Source organism: Fukomys damarensis, unplaced genomic scaffold (genome assembly GCF_012274545.1).
Source record: "Fukomys damarensis isolate Sample0158 unplaced genomic scaffold, DMR_v1.0_HiC HiC_scaffold_24, whole genome shotgun sequence".
NCBI lineage: Eukaryota > Metazoa > Chordata > Mammalia > Rodentia > Bathyergidae > Fukomys > Fukomys damarensis.
In genome coordinates this window covers 52,814,925-52,833,640 of record NW_022900936.1, presented here as the reverse complement: position 1 = coordinate 52,833,640, position 18,716 = coordinate 52,814,925, and the positions used below count along the sequence as shown (strand labels likewise).

The window sequence follows — 18,716 nt, the reverse complement described above, 5'->3', positions numbered from 1 at the left end:
TACCAGGGATCAAACTTGGGCCCTTGTGTTTGCGAGGCAGGCAGCAGAACCACTGAGCCAAATCCCTGGCTAAATCAATCTTTATAACAGCCTTAAAAAAGAATAAGTGCTATGAACTGCATCTTAAAGGTGAGGAAACAAAAGGAAAGAAGCATGATGAGCACTTTTCCCCACCATTGTATGATTATATATACTATGCCCCCTCTCTCCATGCCTCTCCCCTTTTTGCTTTTACTTTTTACCCTAGAACATCAAAGTTGTTCTAGCATTCCCTTTATGAAACAATCCCAAAACGATCACTATTATCATCTTTACATAGAGAAAATCGAGACTTGGTCACAATGTCAGGGCAGAGTTACAGTTATAGTTGGAGTCTCTCTGACTCCAAGGCCATTGAAACATCCACAATCTCCCTTCTCAACCGATGACCAATTCTTTCTCTTATATCCCCCTGGCAAAATATCTATTGTAATCTTCCCAGCAATATTATCTACTTCCTACCCTGTGGTAGGTAACCCTATGAACTTATTTAAAATTATATATGCATGCTCTTATAGCTTATATTTAGATGGCTTCTTGAAGCCGCATGCATTAATGGTGAGGCTTTTGGGAGGTGACTGGCTCATGAGGGTGTACTACTGGATTAGTCCACCGATGATGGGTTTATAGTTGAATATGATATTGGGAGGTGAATCCTGGTGGAAAGAAGTGGTTCGCTGGGCACAATCTGGAATGGCATATATCCTTCCTCCTCCCTTGATGGCTGCTCTTTCCTGTCTGCCATGCCATGAGCTTCTTCTTCTGCCAAGCCCCTCTGCCATGCTTCCTTCCCTGCCTTGGAGCCAGCTATGGACCGAAACCTCTACAAACTATGAGTTAAAATAAACCTTTCTGAGGCATTTTCAGCTTCTGGTAGCATGGCTGATCATTACCCTGAGTGCACACTCCCAGTCAGGTCAGGAAGAGGGAGCAATTGGGGAACTGGTTCCTGAGCAATCCATTGTCATCCTGGAGTGTCTTCCACCACAATGCCTGGTAACCACCCTGCCCCTCACCATATCTGCAACTGGCCCCATCCCACTGCTCCTGAGCACTTCAAGAAGCTCTTAACCACCTGGCCGCTAGACAAGCTGCCCTGCCAGAGGTGCTCTCCTCCTGGAGAGAGGCACTTCCCAGCCAACGACCCACCCTGCCCACAACTGAGACTTGAGGTTCCTAAGCTGCATGTTTGGTTTTCCCAGGGACAATGTGGAGTTATCTGAAGAGCAGAGAGGAAAGTGGAGGAGAACAGCGCCCAGTGGGTGGGCCAAGAGAAACAAGTTGATTATGAGGTTAATGCCCATAAATACTGGAATGGCTTCAACAAAATTCATGAAAATGGGGGTTTCAAGGGTAGACACTGGCTTTTTATGGAATTCCCTGAGCTGGCACTAGCCAAAATCAAAATCACTTGAAAGATTTGCTCATGGAGAATAAGAGGAATGAAATCTCTGAATGCCAAAGCAGGAAAGAATGGACCTGTTTTAACAACAAGTGGAGAGCAACCCAGGTATTCTTCAGTCTGCCTGGGCCATAAAACACAGTTATCTCCTGAGGAGGAAACTGTCGCTGAGAAATTCAATCACCTGCAAATTTGTGCTAAGTTTCCTGGATCCTCAGCCACCTACCAAATACTTCCGGTTGGTTGTGGTGTGGGAAACACAATCTTTCCAATTTTACAAACTAGCAACTGTAGAACTGGTCCAGACAAGCTCAGAATATGATCCATTTCACTGTTTTGCCTTTGTTCATGATCTTTGTGGAAGATCAGAGTTACCCAGTGCCTGAGATATTTGTTCTTTCAGCAGTTATTCCAGATAAGATGCAGAAAGCTATAAACAGACTGAGCAGACTTCTGAAGTCTGGAGGGGTGATTATGGCCATTGTGACATGGCTCAGCTCTGGTTTTAAAAAAGCCAGTGTCTCTCTGTGAGAGGTGATGGCACCAGAGTTTACTTCTTCATTCAAGATGAACTGGACACACTTTTCACTACTGCAAGACTGGAAAAGGTGCAGAATCTGGTGGATCACTGATTTCAGGGGAACTGAGGAAAACAATTGACAGTGTACTAAATTTGGATTCAGTGCACATACTGAAAGCCTCTTATGCCCAGTACCAGCTGAAGGGCACCTGCTCCTGACATGACTCAAGATCATTGTGTTTCAGATTTTTTTAAAAGAATATCTATAAATAGTGTATTGTTAATGTTGTTAATATTCAAACAGGGGCCAGACTTGATGGCTCATGCCTATAATCTCAGTACTTGGGAGGCTGAAGCAGACAGATCACTGGGAGTTCAAGGCTAGCCTAAACTGCATAGCAAGACCCTGTATAAAAAAAAAAAATTCAGACAAGGGCTTTGGGGTGGCTCAGTGGTAGAGAACTTACCTGGCATATGCAAGACCCTAGGTTCTGTCCCCTACAGCAAAGAAAAAAATTCAAAAAATTTTAACCCTGAACCCAGGAAAACTTAATTATTAACAAGGTAAAACATCAGGAGGCTGAGGAGGAAGGATTGCTGCAAGTTTGAGGCCAGCGTGGGCTACATAAAGAGTTCAGGGCCAGCTTGAAATACAAAGCGAGACACTGCCTCAAAAAATAAAACAAAAACAAAAAAACCAAGGTAAATAATTTTGTCTTATCTGTGAAGCCCATTAATATTAACTTAAACTTTTTTCAAGTTGTTTGAGTTCTCAATATGTCTTGTCATTTTGTAACTGAAGGGATTTTTTTAATAAATGAAATTTTATAAAATAAAAAATAATAAATAAAATAAATCTTTCCTTCTTTAACCTGTGTCAAGTATTTTGTCCCAAGAGGGGAAGTAATTAAGATAGATATAATTGTATCCTCATTGTATTTTTTCATTGGAAAAATATTTCTTGCCCCATGTTGGTTAGTGTTAGAGTGGCATGAGAGATATAGTACCATCCCATGTTCCTCCTGAGAGTTGGCTTAGGACTATATGTGCCTAACTAGACATGGCCTGTGCTGTGTGAGGCCAGATGCATCTTTCTGCATAGATAGACCAACATCAAGGGATCCCACAGAAGACTAAAGCCCAGGATGAAGCCAGTATATGTTAGGTGGCATTTCTGTGTTTTACTTTTACTTTGTGTATATCAGTCACCATATTGAAATACCTGTTTGTGTTTTTCTGTTAAATACTAACTCCTTCAAAATAGTAAATTCAGTAAAGCAACTACATGAGTCTTTTTTACTGTAGCCCCATTATCTGGTGCAAAGTAGGTGCTCACAAATAATCACTGAATTAATGAATGAAGGTATAAATAAACCTCTCACAGCCAAGAACTGTGTCTCCCATCAGTGTCCTGCAAAATATCCACCACTATAGAGAGGTGTTCTGTAAACATCTGTGAAATGAAATCCTGAACTAACTCACTCTGAAGCTTGTCTTGCACAGTAGAGGTCCTTAGCATCATTACATTCTTATGTTTGGGTAGTTACAGTTCATGAATATTTTCTATTTCTTCTTAATCTTCTTAATGTCTGATTTTTTCCCTAATGAAGGTTGTGTTTTTATCACTTCTGGCCAATATGATCCAAGCTGACTTGTGTTCCATGCTTGGGCACTTTATAGAGCAATAAACTCTGTACCTGGAATATGTTCCCTTTACTTCATGTGTTCTTCCTTGTGCTTTCCTCTGTTCAATTTAAAGAATTCTAACATCCTTCATGGCCAAGATCAAATATTACCTCCTCCAAAAACCTTGTTCACCCCTACTTATCTTCTTTCCCATAGCTCTCTGCTACTTTGTGGGTGTAATTACCCCTCCCATGACACTTTGTTCATGCTGCTAAGGATGCATAAATATGTCAGTAGATATTTCTACATACGTGTCTCCTCCTCCATTGTATTAGTTCAAAGAACATGACATTTGTCTAAGGTACATTTATATCCCTGTATTAGGCTTCTCCAAAGAGAGAACTGATAAGATCTGTCTCCCTATCTATACACATGCACACAGACCCCCACACACTTCCATACTCATGTGAAGGATTATTTCCAGAACCTTCCATAAATACCAAAGTCTATACTTACTTAAGTTCCTTATATAAAATGTTGAGTATGTGCATATAACCTAAGCACATCCTCTCATATACTTTAAATCACCTCTAGATTATCATCTTAATATCACATAAGTACTGTGTACAAAGTTATTATTCTGTGATATGTCATGTAACAAGAAAAAAAATCTTTTTTTTTTTTTTTTTTTGGTACCGGGGATTGAACTCAGGTCCTTGCACTTGCAAGGCAGGCCACCAAACTGCTGAGCTAAATCCCTGGCCCAAAAAATCTTTACATATGCAGTTTTCACTGAGTACTTTCTTTATCTGAGGTTGGTTAAATCTATGGTTGTCAAAGGATACAGAGGGCTCACTATAGTTAGATAGAGATCGAGGTAGATGTATGGAAGGAATTTGTTAGAGGAATTAGCTCATGCAATTATGGAGGCTGAAGAGTCCTCTGAAGAGGCCATCTGCCTGCCGGAGACCAGCAAGCGGGTAGTGTGGTTCTCCAAATCCGCCAGCCTCAGAACCAGGGAAGCCATTAGTGTAACTATTGGTTTGAAGGCTGAAGAGCCTGGTGCCAGGTGCAGCATTCAAAAGCCTCAGAAAATCCAGCGCATGAAGAAGGATGTCATGAGGGCTGGGGATTTAGCTCAGTGGAGCTGCTCCTGCTTCAAAGTGCAAGGTCCTGAGTTTGATTTCTGGTACTGGAGAAAAGAAGGCTGTCCCAGCTACAGGAGGGAGAGGAGGTAGTTTTCACTCATCCTCTACCTTTTTGTTCTATCTAGGCCCCCAGCTGCTAGGATGATCTCCACTAAGTCAAGGTACTCAAATGCCCGTCTCCTCTAGAAAAAGTGTCACAAACGTACCTAGAGATAACACTTTATCAGTTATTGAGGTACCTTCAATCCAGGCACACTGACAGCTAATATTAATCATCACAGTCACCAAGATCTAATGTGATGCCTGTGGGAGACCTACGTGTGTTGAATAAGTGAGGAGAAATCACAGCACAGCTTGTGGTGTACCAGGTCACCTCAGCCTAGCTCATGCCACCTATTATCTGTTACTTAGCTTTCTGAACTTTTATTTTCTATTTCATACAGCAGAAATGATAAAAAGAAACAGAAATTAACCCACCTGGCCTTTTATTCTCATTGAGTTTATTGGTACATTTTAGGTTTACAGTACAGTTACATTCATCATTGGGATCTTGTACCATTACATAACAGCTCTTGGTTTTCATTTTTCCCTTTATCCTGGCCCTCCCTTCAACCCCTCCTTCATTCCGTATTTAATAGTGCTTTATTTCCATTATTTCATTTTCTCATTTTTTCTTTTGCCTTATTAACTTTCCCCTACCCTTCCCACTTCCCTTACATCTTTAGCCCTTTTCTTCCTATTTCACATTGTCAATTATACCATTAGGATCTTATGTACCATTATAGGTTTTCACATCAGAGAAATTATTTGGTATTTATACATGTGTGACTTTTTAATTTCACTTAGCAGTATATCCTCAATATGTATCCATTATCCTATAAATGACTCTAATTTCTCATTCTTTATGGCTGAGTAGTATTCATTTTATAGAAAAAACCACATCTTGTTTATCCAGTCTCAAACTGATGGGCAAATGGGCTGTTTCATAGTTTTAGCTATTACAAACTGTGCCGCTATAAACATGGGTGTGCATATATCACTGTGATATAATTCTTTTAAATCTTTTGGAAAGGTACCCAGCAGAGGGATGGCTGGATCAAATGGAACCTCTAGTCCCAGCTTTTTGAGGAATCTCCATATTGATTTCCATAGCGGTTGCACCAGTCTGCACTCCCACCAACAGTGGAGAAGAGGACCTTTCTCCTTACAACTCTGCCAACATTACTTATTGATTGATTTCTTGATAGCAGCCATTCTTTGTGGGGTGAGGTGGAACCTCAGTGTTGTTTTCATCTGCATCTCTTGAATGACCAGTGATGAGGAACATTTTTTCATATATTTACTTGCTGCTTTTACTTTTTTGTCTGAGAAATGTCTGTTCATTTCAGATGCCCATTTTTGAGTTGGGTCTTTATATTTGGGGGGGCAGATTTTATTGAGTTCTTTATATATTCTAGGTAATAGTCCTTTGTCTGAGGAGCAGCTAGTAAAATTTTTTTCCCACATTGTAGGTTGTCTCAGTTCTGTTATTGTTTTCTTTTGCAATGCAGAAGCTTTTTAATAAGATGAGATCCCAGTTGTTGATTCTTTCTTCTAGTTCTCAAGCTACTGAGCATTTGTTCATAAAGCCTTTTCTTATGCCAATGTCTTCAAGAGTTCTGTCTAACTTATCTTCCTGGAAATATAGTGTCTCTTTTTAAATATTTAGAACTTTAATCCACTTTGATTTTATTTTAGTGCATGGTGAAAGATAAAAGTCTAGTTTTAATCTTTGGCAGGTTGAGATCCAGTTTTTCCAACACCATTTATTAAAGAGGCTATCTTTCCTCCAGTGGGAATGGTCAGCTCCTTTGACAAAGATGAGGTAGCTGAGTACATCTGGAGTTGTATTTGTATCTTCCAGTCTGTTCCACTGATCCTCAGGTTTGTTTCTTTGCCAGCATCATGCTGTTTTTATCACAGTGACTTTGTAGTATAGTTTCAAATTGTGAATTGTTATACCTTCTGCCATGTGTGTGTTGCCTAGGATGGATTTTGCTATTCTAGGTCTCTTATGGTTCCAAATGAATTTTTGGATTTTTTTTTCTAGTTCTGTGAAATATACTGTTGGAATTTCAATCAGCATTGCCTTGAATCTGTATAGCCATTTTGATAGTATGACCATTTTCACTATGTTGATTCTTGCTACCCAGGAGGAGGGGATATCTTTCCATTTTCTTATATCCTCTTTGATCTCTTTTCTCAGAATGCTGTAATTTTCAATGTAGAGGTCTTTTGCTTCTTTTGTTAGACTGATTCCTAGATACTTCATTTTTTTGTATGCTATTGTGAAAGGAATTGTTTCTCTAATTTTCCTCTTAGTGAGTCTGTTATTTGTGCACAAGAAGGCAATTGATTTTTGAGTGTTGACCCTGTGTCCAGCTACTCTGCTAAAAGTGTCAATTAAGTCTAGAAGTCCTTTGATGGAATTTTTTGGGTCTTCAATGAAGAGTATATCATGAGCAAATAATGACAGTTTAACTTCTTTCTTTCTTATCTTTATTGCTTTAATTTCTTTCTCTTATCTAAATGCTGTGTCTTATGTTTGTAGAACTATATTGCAGAGGAGTGGTAATAGTGGGCATCCTTGTCTTGTTCCTGATGGTTTTCAGTTTTTGGCCATTTAATATGATATTGGATGTTGGTTTTTCATAGCCTTTATCAATTTGAAATAAAGACCATCTGTTACAATTTTTGCAGGGTTTTTATCATGAATGGGTGATGAATTTTCTTAAATGTTTTTTCTGCATCTATCAAGAGGATCATGTGGTTTTCTCCTTGACTATGTTCATATAGTTTATTAATTTATTGACCTGTATATTCTTGCATCCCTGTAATAAATCCAACTTGGTCAGGATGTATGTTCTTCTTGATGACCCTCTGTATTTTGTTTGCTAGTATCTTATTGAGGATTTTTGCATCTATATTCATTAAGGAGATTGGCCTGTAATTCTCCTTTTTCATTGCGTCTTTCCCTGGTTTGGGAATCAAAGTAAGACTTGCTTCTAGGAATGAATTTGGAAGTATTGCTTCCCTTTCAATTTCATTGAAAATTTGAAAGAGTATTGGCAGTATTTCTTCTCTAAATGACTTGTAAAACTCAGAGGTGAATCCATCAGGACCTGTGCTTTTCTTTGTTGGTAAACTTTTCATTATATTTTCAATTTTGCTGATTGTAATTGTGGTGTTTAGAATTTTTTCTCTTCTTCCTTCAACCTTGGTAATTCGTAAGTATCTAGAAATCTGTACATTTCTTCTGTGTTTTCCACTTTATTAGAATACAGGTTCTCAAAGTAGGTATTGATGATCCTCTGGATTTCTGTTGCATCTGTTGTGACTTCACCTTTTTCATTCCTAATCTCATCGATCTGAGCCTTTTCATGCCTTTTTTTGACAAGAATAGCTAAGGGTTTATCAATCTTATATATTTTTTCAGAAAATCAACTCTTTGATGTATTGATTTTTTGCATCATTTTCTTAGTTTCCACTCCATTGATTTCAGCTATAATCTTTTTTTTATTGAGTTTGTTGGTAGAATCTAGGTCTACAATACAGTTACATTCATTACTGGGATCCTGTAACTTCACATGACAGTTCTTGCTTATCATTTTTCCCCCTTATCCCTGCCCTCCCTTCACCCCCTCCTTTCCTACCCATTTGCAAACTATTTCGATTTTTTCATTTTGTCATATTTTTTCTTTTCCCTTATTTCCTTTCCCCTACCCTTCCCACTTTCCCTACACCTTTAGCCCTTTTATTCCTATTTCACACTCTTAATTATCCAATTAGGATCTTGTGTATTATTATAATTTTTCACTCCAGAGAAACTATTCAGTACTTACACATGTGTGACTTATTCATTTCACTTCAGAGTATATCCTCTATGTATCCATTTTTCTATCATTGACTCTAATTTATCATTCTTTATGGCTGAATAGTATTACATTTTATAGAAAAACCATATCTTCTTTATCCAGTCTCAAACTGATGGGCAAATGGGCTGTTTCCAAGTTATAGCTATTACAAACTGTGCCACTATAAACATGGGTGTGTATATATCTTTGTGGTATGATTCTTTTAAATCTTTTGGAGAGATACCCAGCAGAGGGATGGCTGGGTCAAATGGAACTTCTAGACCTAGCACTTTGAGGTATCTCCGTATTGATTTCCATAGTGGTTGCACCAGTCTGCACTCCCACCAACAATGGATAAGGGTTCCTTTCTCCCCACATCCCCACCAACATTTGTGATTGTCTGATATCTTGATAGCAGCCATTCTTTGTGGGATGAGGTGGAATCTCAGTGTTGTTTTCATCTGCATCTCTCGAATGACCAGTGATGTGGAACAATTTTTCATATATTTACTTGCTGCTTTGACTTCTTTGAGAAATGTCTGTTCATTTCACATGCCCTTTATTGAATTGGGTCTTTATATTTGGGGGGTGGATTGCTTTGAGTTCTTTATATATTCTAGGTAATAGTCTTTTGTCTGAGGAGCAGCTGGTAAAATTTTTTTCCCACATTGTAGGTTGTCTCTTAGTTCTGCTGATGGTTTGTTTTGCAGTGCACAAGCTTTTTAATGAGATGAGATCCCAGTTGTTGATTCTTTCTGCTAGTTCCCATGCTACTGAGGACTTGTTCATAAAGTCTTTTCCTATGCCAATGTCTTCAAGAGTTCTGCCTAAGTTGTCTTCCAGCAAGTTTAGTGTTTCTATTTTAATATTTAGATCTTTAATCCACTTTGATTTTATTTTAGTGCATGGTGAAAGATAAGGGTCTAATTTTAATCTTTGGCAGGTTGAAATCCAGTTTTTCCAATAGCATTTATTAAAGAGGCTATCTTTCCTCCAGTGAGGATGGTCAGCTCCTTTGTTAAGGATGAGGTAGCTGAGTACATCTGGAGTTTTTTTTGTGTCTTCCAATCTGTTCCACTGATCCTCAGGTCTGTTTCTTTGCCAGTACCATGCTGTTTTTATCACAGTGACTTTGTAGTATAGTTTCAAATTGTGAATTGTTATATCTTCTGCCATGTGTCTGTTGCCTAGTATGGCTTTTGCTATTCTAGGTTTCTTATGTTTCCAAATGAATTTTTGGATTATGTTTTCTAGTTCTGTGAAATATATTGTTGGAATTTGAAATGGTATTGCATTGAATCTGTATAGTAGTTTTGGTAGTATGGCCATTTTCACTATGTTGTTTCTTCCTACCCAGGAGCAGGGAATATCTTTCCATTTTCTTTTATCCTCTTAAATCTCTCTTTTTGAGAGTGCTGTAGTTTTCAGTGTATAGGTCTTTTGCTTCTTTGTTACATTGATTCCCAGATACTTCATTTTTTGGGGGTGCTATTGTGAAAGGAATTGTTTCTCTAATTTTTCTCTTAGTGAGTCTGTTATTTGTGTACAAGAAGGCTATTGATTTTTTAGTGTTGACCTTGTATCCAGCTACTCTGCTAAAAGTGTCTATTAAGTCTAGAAGTCTTTTGGTAGAGTTTTTTGGGTCTTCAGTGTAGAGTATCATATCATCAGCAAATAATGACAGTTTAACTTCTTCCTTTCCTATCTTTATTGCTTTAATTTCTTTCTCTAGTCTAATTGTTGTGGCTAATGTTTCCAGAACTATATTGAATGGGAGCAGTGATAGTGTCTTGTCTTGTTTCTGATTTTAACATAAATGTTTTTTACTTTCTGGCCATTTAATATGATTTTGGCTGTTGGTTTTTCATAGATGTCCTTTATTAAGTTGAGATATAGACTATATATTCCAATTTTGGCAGGATTTTTATCATGAATGGGTGTTGAATTTTGTCAAATGCCATGCTTTTTTCTGCTTCTCTTGAGAGGATCATGTAGTTTTTGTCCTTGACTTTGTTAATATAGTGTATTACATTTATTGATTTACGTATGTTGAACCATCCTTGTATCCCTGGAATAAATCCGACTTGGTCGGGATATATGATCTTCTTGATGATCCGCTATATTCCATTTGCTAGTATCTTCTTAAGGATTTTTGCATCTGTATTCATTAAGGAGATTGGCCTGCAGTTCTCTTTTTTTAGTTATATCTTTCCCTGGTTTGGGAATCAAAGTAATTCTTGCTTCCAGGAATGAATTTGGAAGAATTCCTTCTCTTTCAATTTCATTGAAAAGTCTGAAGAGCAATGGCAGTAGTTCTTCTCTAAATGTCTTGTAAAATTCCACAGTGAATCCATCAGGACCTGTGCTTTTCTTTGGTGGTAAACTTTTCATTACATTTTCAATTTCACTGATTATAATTGGGGTGTTTAAAATGTTTTTATCTTCTTCCTTCAACTTTTGTACTTCATATGTGTCTAGACATCTGTCCATTTCTTTTATGTTTTCCATTTTATTAGAGTACAGGTTCTCATAGTAGGTATTAATGATCTGCTGGATTTCTGTGGGGTCTGTTGTGACTTTGCCTTTTTCATTCCTGATTGCATGGATCTGAGCCTTTTCTTTCCTTTTGTTGATAAGCTTTGCTAAGGGTGTATCAATTTTATTTATTTCAAAAAAACAACTCTTTGATTCATTCATTTTTTGTATCATTTTCTCAGTTTCCATTACATTGATTTCTGCTCTAATCTTTATAATTTCCTCTCTTGTTTAAACTTTGGGCTTTTCTTGTGCTTGTTTTTCTAGGAGTCTAAGATTCATAGTTAGGTTGTTTATGTGAGCTTGCTCCATTTTCCTAATGTGGGCATTCAGTGCTATGAATTTTCCACGTAGAACTGCTTTCATTGTGTCCCATAGATTCCTGTATGTTGTATTGGCATTTTCCTTTATTTGTAAAAACTGTTTGATTTCTTCTTTAATCTCCTCTGTGATCCAATGATTGTTCACAATTTCCCTGTGTTTGTGAAGTTCCTATGGTTTCTTATGATATTGATCTCCAGCTTTATTGCGCTGTGATCTGATAAAATACAGGGAATAACTTCAATTCTTTTGCATTTATTCAAACCAGTTTTGTGAGCTAGTATGTGATCTATCTTAGAGAATGACCCATGTGCAGTGGAAAACAGTGTATATTCTGATTTTGTGGGGTGGAACACTCTATGGACATCTAATAAGTCCATGTGTTCAAGAACTTGGTTCAGTTCTAGTATTTCATTGTTGATTTTTTGCCTAGATGATCTGTCTGTTTGTGATAGTGGGAAATTTAGATCCCCCACTACAATTGTATTAGTGCTTATTTGGTTTTTCATGTTATTTAATATTTGTTTTATATAGTTGAGGGCATTTATATTTGGTGCATATATGTTTATGATTGTCATTTCTTCCTCTTGAATAGTTCCCTTTACCAGGATATACTGGCCTTCTTTGTCTCTCTTAATGAGTTTTGGTTTGGAATTTACTTTGTCTGCGAATAAGATTGCTACCTCTGCTTTTTTCTGGGCTCCTGTCACATGGAAAATTGTTTTCCACCCTTTCACTTTCAGTCTATGGGATTCTTTTTGCACTAGGTGTGTTTCTTCTACACAACATATGGTTGGATTTTGCTTCTTAAACCATTCTGCCAATCTATTTCTCTTGATTGGTGAATTGAGGCCATTGACATTGATGGTTATAACTGATATGTACTGACTTCTTATTGTCTTGTTATTGTCCTTTTGTTGGCTCTTTTTACTCTTTCCCCCCTCTCCTTTTAGTTTCTTGTGTTGGCTATTTCATTTGCTCTGTTGGGCCTCATGGTGTTGCAATCTTCGTTGTCTTTTTCTAGGATATTGTTTAAAATTCCTTTTAGTGCTGGTTTAGTATTCATGAAGTTTTTGAAGTGTTCTTTGTCATGGAAGTATCTTATTTCTCTATCCATTTTGAAATAGAATTTTTCAGGATACATCAGACTTTGTTGGAGATTGTTTTCTTTTAGGACTTGAAATACCTCACTCCAGGCTGTCCTTGACCTGAGGGTTTGTCTTAAAAAGTCTGTTGTGATTCTAATGGGCTTTCCTTTTTATGTGATTTGTTTCTTTTCTCTTACTGCTTGTATTATTTTGTTCTTCTTTTGGATTTCTGGGATCTTGATTATTATATGTCTAGGTTTAGATATTTTCTTTGCTAGTTGGAGTCCTATATGCCTCACTTATCTGCATGTCAAATTCTTTGCTTCTGTTTGGGATGTTTTCTGTCACTAATTCTTTGAACAGCTTTTTTAAGTCATTTGCATTTTCTCCTGCTACTTCATACATTCCTATTAGTCTTATGTTATTCTTCTTTGCATCATCTAGGAGTTGTTGGATCAATTTCTCATGATCCCTTACTGTTTTTAAGAGACTTCTCTTTTCATGGTCACTGTCTGCTCTCCTATCTTCTATATCTGAGATTCTGTCTTCTCAATCTTTTATTCTGTTGCGTACACTTTCAATAGAGTTCTTAATCTCTTGGATATCTGTTTGATTCTGTTTAATGGATTCCCTTACTTTCCTATGTTGGGCGTTCTTTGTTTCTATTGCTTTCTTATTCTGGGCCTTCATGGTTTCTATTATGTTCCTGAGCTCATCTGTTATTTTTTCAGTTTCTCTTCTAGAGTCTCGAATCATTTCTTTCATTTTGCTCACCATCTCTATGGTTATCTGGGAAATTATTTCTGTTTTGAATTTTTCTGGAGCTTGATTGATCAGTTTTGTTACTTCCTGCGCTGTGATTTCTGAGTGTGCTGAAGGTTCACTATCAGACTTTTCATCCTCCTTTGCCATACTGTTTGCCATTGGTGAACTGGAAGTCTGTCTTTGTGGCTTGCTTAAGTGTTTTCTCATTTTTATTTTTGCTGTTGGGTTGTCCTTGATTCAATCTCCGAGTGATTAATCTTCCTGATATCGTTGCTTCCCAGACTTTGATACTCTAAGGACTTACAGACATTCTCATTTTCATAGTTGAGACAACTCATGCAATCAATCCCTATCCTCTATCCCATTTGATACAATCAGGAATACAATAGGATCAATCACTACCCTTTATAGCATGCCGTCCCTCTGTGGAGTGCTTCCAAGGACTGACACAATCAGGGGAACTGAGAGTGGGGGGGGAGTGCTCAGTGGCACCCGTGGGGCTACCCTCCTGGCGCTGGTTGCAGAGCAATCAATGGTGCCCACAGCGAAAGGCTTGGCTACATGGGCCCATAGATTGGGCCCAGACCGTGGAGGGAGATCTGTAGTCCAAGCCAGCCATTTTCCTAAAACTCTCTGCTCTAATCTTTATAGTTTCTTCTCTTGTATGAGCTTTGGGTTTTTCTTGCTCTTCCTTTTCTAGGAGTCTAAGATTCATCATTACGTTGTTTATTTGAGCTTGTTCTGTTTTCCTAGTGTGGGTATTCACTGCTATGAATTTTCCATGTAGAACTGCTTACATTGTGTCCCATAGATACCTGTATGTTGTATTGATATTATCAGTTATTTGTGAAAACTGTCTAATTTCTTCTTTAATTTCCTCTGTGACCCATTGATTGATCAGGAGAGCGTTGTTCAGTTTCCATGTGTTTGTGAAGTTCCTATGGTTTCTTATGCTGCTGATCTCCAGCTTGATTGTACTATGATCTGTTAATATACATGGGATAATTTTGATTCTTTTGCATTTATTCAGACCTGTTCTGTGAGCTAGTATGTGGTCTATCTTGGAGAATGACCCATATGCAGCCAAAAGAATGTATATTCTGATTTTGTGGGGTGTTTATAGGCATCTGTTAAGTCCATATGTTCAAAGGCTTGTTTCAGTTCTAGTGTGTCATTGTTGATTTTTTGCCTAGATTATCTGTCTATTTGTGATAGTGGAGTACTTAGATCCCCCATCACAAATGGATTAGTGCTTATTTGCTTTTTTGTGTTACTTAATATTTGTTTTATATAGTCAGGGCATTAATATTTGGTACATATATGTTTATGATTGTCATCTCTTCCTCTTGAATAGCTCCCTTTACAAGGATGTAGTGGCCTTCTTTGTCTCTCTTAATGAGTTTTGGTTTGAAATTTACTTTGTCTGCAAATAAGATTGCTACCCCTGCTTTTTTCTGGGCTCCTGTCACATGGAGAATTGTTTTGCATCTTTTCACTTTCAGTCTATGGACTTCTTTTTGTACTAGGTGTGTTTCTTGTGTACAACATAGTGTTGGATTTTGCTTCTAATCCATTCTGTCAGTCTGTTTCTCTTGATTGGTGAATTGAGGCCATTAACATTGATGGTGATAACTGATATGTTCTGAATTATTATTATCATGTTATTGTCCTTTTGTTGACTCTTTTTACTTTTTCCCCTCTCTCCTTTTAGTTTCTTGCCTTGGCTATTTGATTTGGTCTCTGGGGCCTCATGGTTTTGTGACCTTCATTGTCCTTTTCTAGGATTTTGTTTAGATTTCCTTGTAGTGCTGGTTTGGTGTTCATGAAGTTTATTAGGTGCTCTTTGTCATGGAAGTATCTTACTTTCCCATCCATTTTGAAAGAGAGCTTTGCAGGATACATCAATCTAGGTTGGAGGTTGTTTTCTTTTAGGACTTGAAATACTTCACTCCAGGCTGTCCTTGACCTGAGGGTTTGTGTTGAAAAGTCTGCTGTGATTCTGATGGGCTTTCTTTTGCATGTGATTTATTTCTTTTCTCTTACTGCTTGTAGTATTTTGTTCTTCTGTTGGGTTTCTGGGATCTTGATACTTATAGGTCTAGGTGTAGGTTTTTTTTTTTATTGTAGTTAGTTGGATTCCTATCAGTTTCTGTTCTACAGTCTCAAATCATGTCTTTCATTTTGCATCACCATCTCTATGGTTATCTTGGAAATTATTTCTGTTGTGAATTTTTCTAGATCCTGTTTGATCTGTTTTGTTACTTCCTGTGCTATGAGTTCATGGTGGCATGGTGGTTAGCTGTCAGACTTTTCAATCTCATTTCCCCTAGAGTTTGCCATTGCTGAACTGGAAGTCCATCTTTGTGTATTGCTTAAGTGTTTTCTCATTTTTATTTTTGTTCTTGTTGAGTTGTCCTTGGTTTAATTCCTGAGTTATTACTTAAATCTTCCTGATATAGTTGTGTTTTAGCTTTTGAGTTCCTGGTGACTCATAGACATTCTCATTTTCATAATATCAGAGCAGACAACTCATTGAATCAATCACAATCCTTTAGCCCAATTGATACAATCAGCTATACATTAGGATCAAGCACAACTTACAAAGTGACTATTTGTGGTAGTCATTAATCTACCACCTTTCAATCATGTGAATTAAATTAAAATCAAGAAGCAGCCTAATTAATGTTTGCAGTGAATACACTTTTCAATATAGCATCGTTACCATTTAGGGTGAAGGCTTAGACAGAGTTAGGATGGGAGGAGTAGATAAGTAAACGAATTGGAGAATGTTTCAAATGAAGCCAGAGGACATAGAAAGACAATACAATCTGTAGGAAACTTAAAGTCCAAAGGGAAAGACAGAGTGCAAGAATAAGGACAAGAATATAAGAATTTAACAGTAGTACAGGCTCACTTTCCTTTGAACCTATTGTCCCTTGAGTGAAGAAAAATGGGAGAAGAATAGAACAAAAAGAAAAAAACAATAAAAGAAGATATCCATGTTAGGGCAGGAAGAGGAACAGAAAGGGAGATGTGCAATAATATGGGTGAGCAAGAGTCTGAGTTGGAAAAAGAGGACAGAAAATCGAAAGAATCTGCAAAGTGGAATGAGGAAAAGAAAGAAGAAAAAATTTGAAGTGCCTCTTTCACACTAAATCTCTGCTATCATAATATACAATGTGCACAGCCATATGCAGAACTAAGTCCTTTGATTCCAGCTAGCTGATGGCAGATCCCTGAGATTCAGGCTAATTGCAGGCTGCAAGGCCCAAATTGAGCTCCCTGACCTCCTGCCAGGTTGAACTCCACAAAGTTCTACTAAAGGTTCCCTCTATCCTTTCTTGAAGATGTTTAAAGTCAGGAGCTCAGAAAAATGCCCTTTATGACCACCTGTGTTTCTGCAGAGTGGATCCAAGGACTGGCATAATCAGGAAGCCTGAGGGCATGGGGCTGGGGGAGGGCACAAAAATGGGGGTGTTGCATGAGCACCCAAGTGCCAAGGTAGTCCTCACTGATTGGGCCCAGGCAGGCTGGAGTGTGAATGGATCTTGGGGCAGCTGTCCCATTCCTCCACCTTCCTGAAAGGAGCTGAAAACCCCCAGATGATTTCATTGTTCAAGGTTTTTAACATAACCATGTCTGGGAAGTTCTTTTTGACATGGAAGGTAGTGTTTTTACAGGTTCTTGGGGTTAAGTCGGGAATGTCTTTGAGGAGCCTTCTAGGTGATATGTTCCCAGCAAAGTAGATATTATTTTTATGAGCTGTAGAGCTCAGTCTTCCATCATTGCACTGTGAAGAAGTTCTGGAAGTCTTCTGTTGTGTCATTTTGTGGATGTCTCAATGTCCGCCATTTCAGGGATAAAGCAAAGATGTCGGCTCCTCCTCCCCATGAAAAGATGGAGGTTGTTCTCACATTGCCTTTTGAATTTCATGAGTTCATAGTTTTACATTTGTAGGTGACAGTTACACAAGGCAGAGCCTACTGTACCCTGAACATATAGTAAATCTTTGCCCCTTTTATAACAGTCACCTCATATGGCAAGATGGCTTTCTCAAAAGGCCAGTGAAAATGGATATCCAAAGAACCACCAAATGCTAGGGCTTGAAAGGGCAACTTAATGGGAGGAGGTGGAAATTACTGATTCAAGCTAGTGCACACACCTGTGCCAAGACTGCAGCTCTTAATTTGCTTTCACTTCTGTATGTCTTACTGGTGCTTAACACTGAAGGGCCTCTCTTCTGTGCCTTACTCAAGCCAAGTGCTCTGCAGTGTTATTTCTCAATGTCTCCCAGCTGTGGAAGTATAGGAGCCACAGTCATCCCATGAAGCCATGGAGCACAAGGGCCTGTACTGTCTGGGCAAGAACTGGTTTTGGAGAATCAGTACCTAGGAGATGCTAACATGGGGCTGGAAAAGCAAACAGCCTAACGAAAGAGAATTAAGGTTTCCAGCAACTCCTTACCAGTGCTTCAATCGAATGCAAATATCGGTGGCAATCTAATATGCTGTGATTTTCCTTCTGTGTGTCCAGTAAGTAACAGGATACTTTGCCTCTGCTAGGAATGTGCACAGGATTTCTGTTTCTTGCTTCTCCTCCTGATGTTGGTGCTTGGGCTACTTACGTGGAATTCATATTCATATAATTTGAAAACACTGGTAAAAGCCAACATCCAGGCACAGGAGGTTATAAAATTGCAATGGCCACATTTCTGTGAGAGTGCGCAGTGTTTTGTGTCCTGGGAAGGACCTTTCATATCCTGCCTAACTCTCTCATTTGGGGCTAAATAACACACATGTAGTGAGTGTATACTATGCACCAAGACTCACTTTGTGAGTGTATTTATTTTCTACTTTTTATGGTTTGTACCTAAATGTCCCCCCAAATCCTCATGTTCTAGGGGAGGGTGGCTTTTCAGACCTGGCTGGATCTAGGGCTTGTGACTGGGATTAAGGTTGTGTGATATTAAATGAGTCCACTGATTGGTTAGCATAGTTCTGGGTGTCAATAATGGGAAGGCCCACACTGGGTGTAGGTGGCACCACCCAAAAGGCCGGTAGCCTGGTTGGGACAAAAGGAAGAGGGAGACTTGCTGCTTGATGCCTACTGCTTGTTGTGCTATGGACTGTTTCTTCTGTGCTGTGCCGTACTGCCTTGGAGCCAGCTGACTATGGGCTGAAATATCTACAAACTGTGAGACAAAATAAACATTTTCTTGTTTAACTTCTTGGTGTTGGCTATTTTGTTTTAGCAACAAGAAAGGTAACTAAGACACTGCTGTAGCAAATTATCATAAACCAGGGGCTTGAAACAGCATGCATGATTTAGCTCAGAGGTTCTGCTGCCTACCTCACAAGGTCCTGAGTTCGATCCCTGGTA

General features: G+C 38.3%; 1 pseudogene; it reads left to right on the top strand.

The window, feature by feature from the left end:
• Positions 1-2,304, top strand: part of LOC104866321 — a 3,996-nt pseudogene extending 1,692 nt beyond the window's left edge.
• The last annotated feature ends 16,412 nt before the right edge of the window (positions 2,305-18,716 follow it).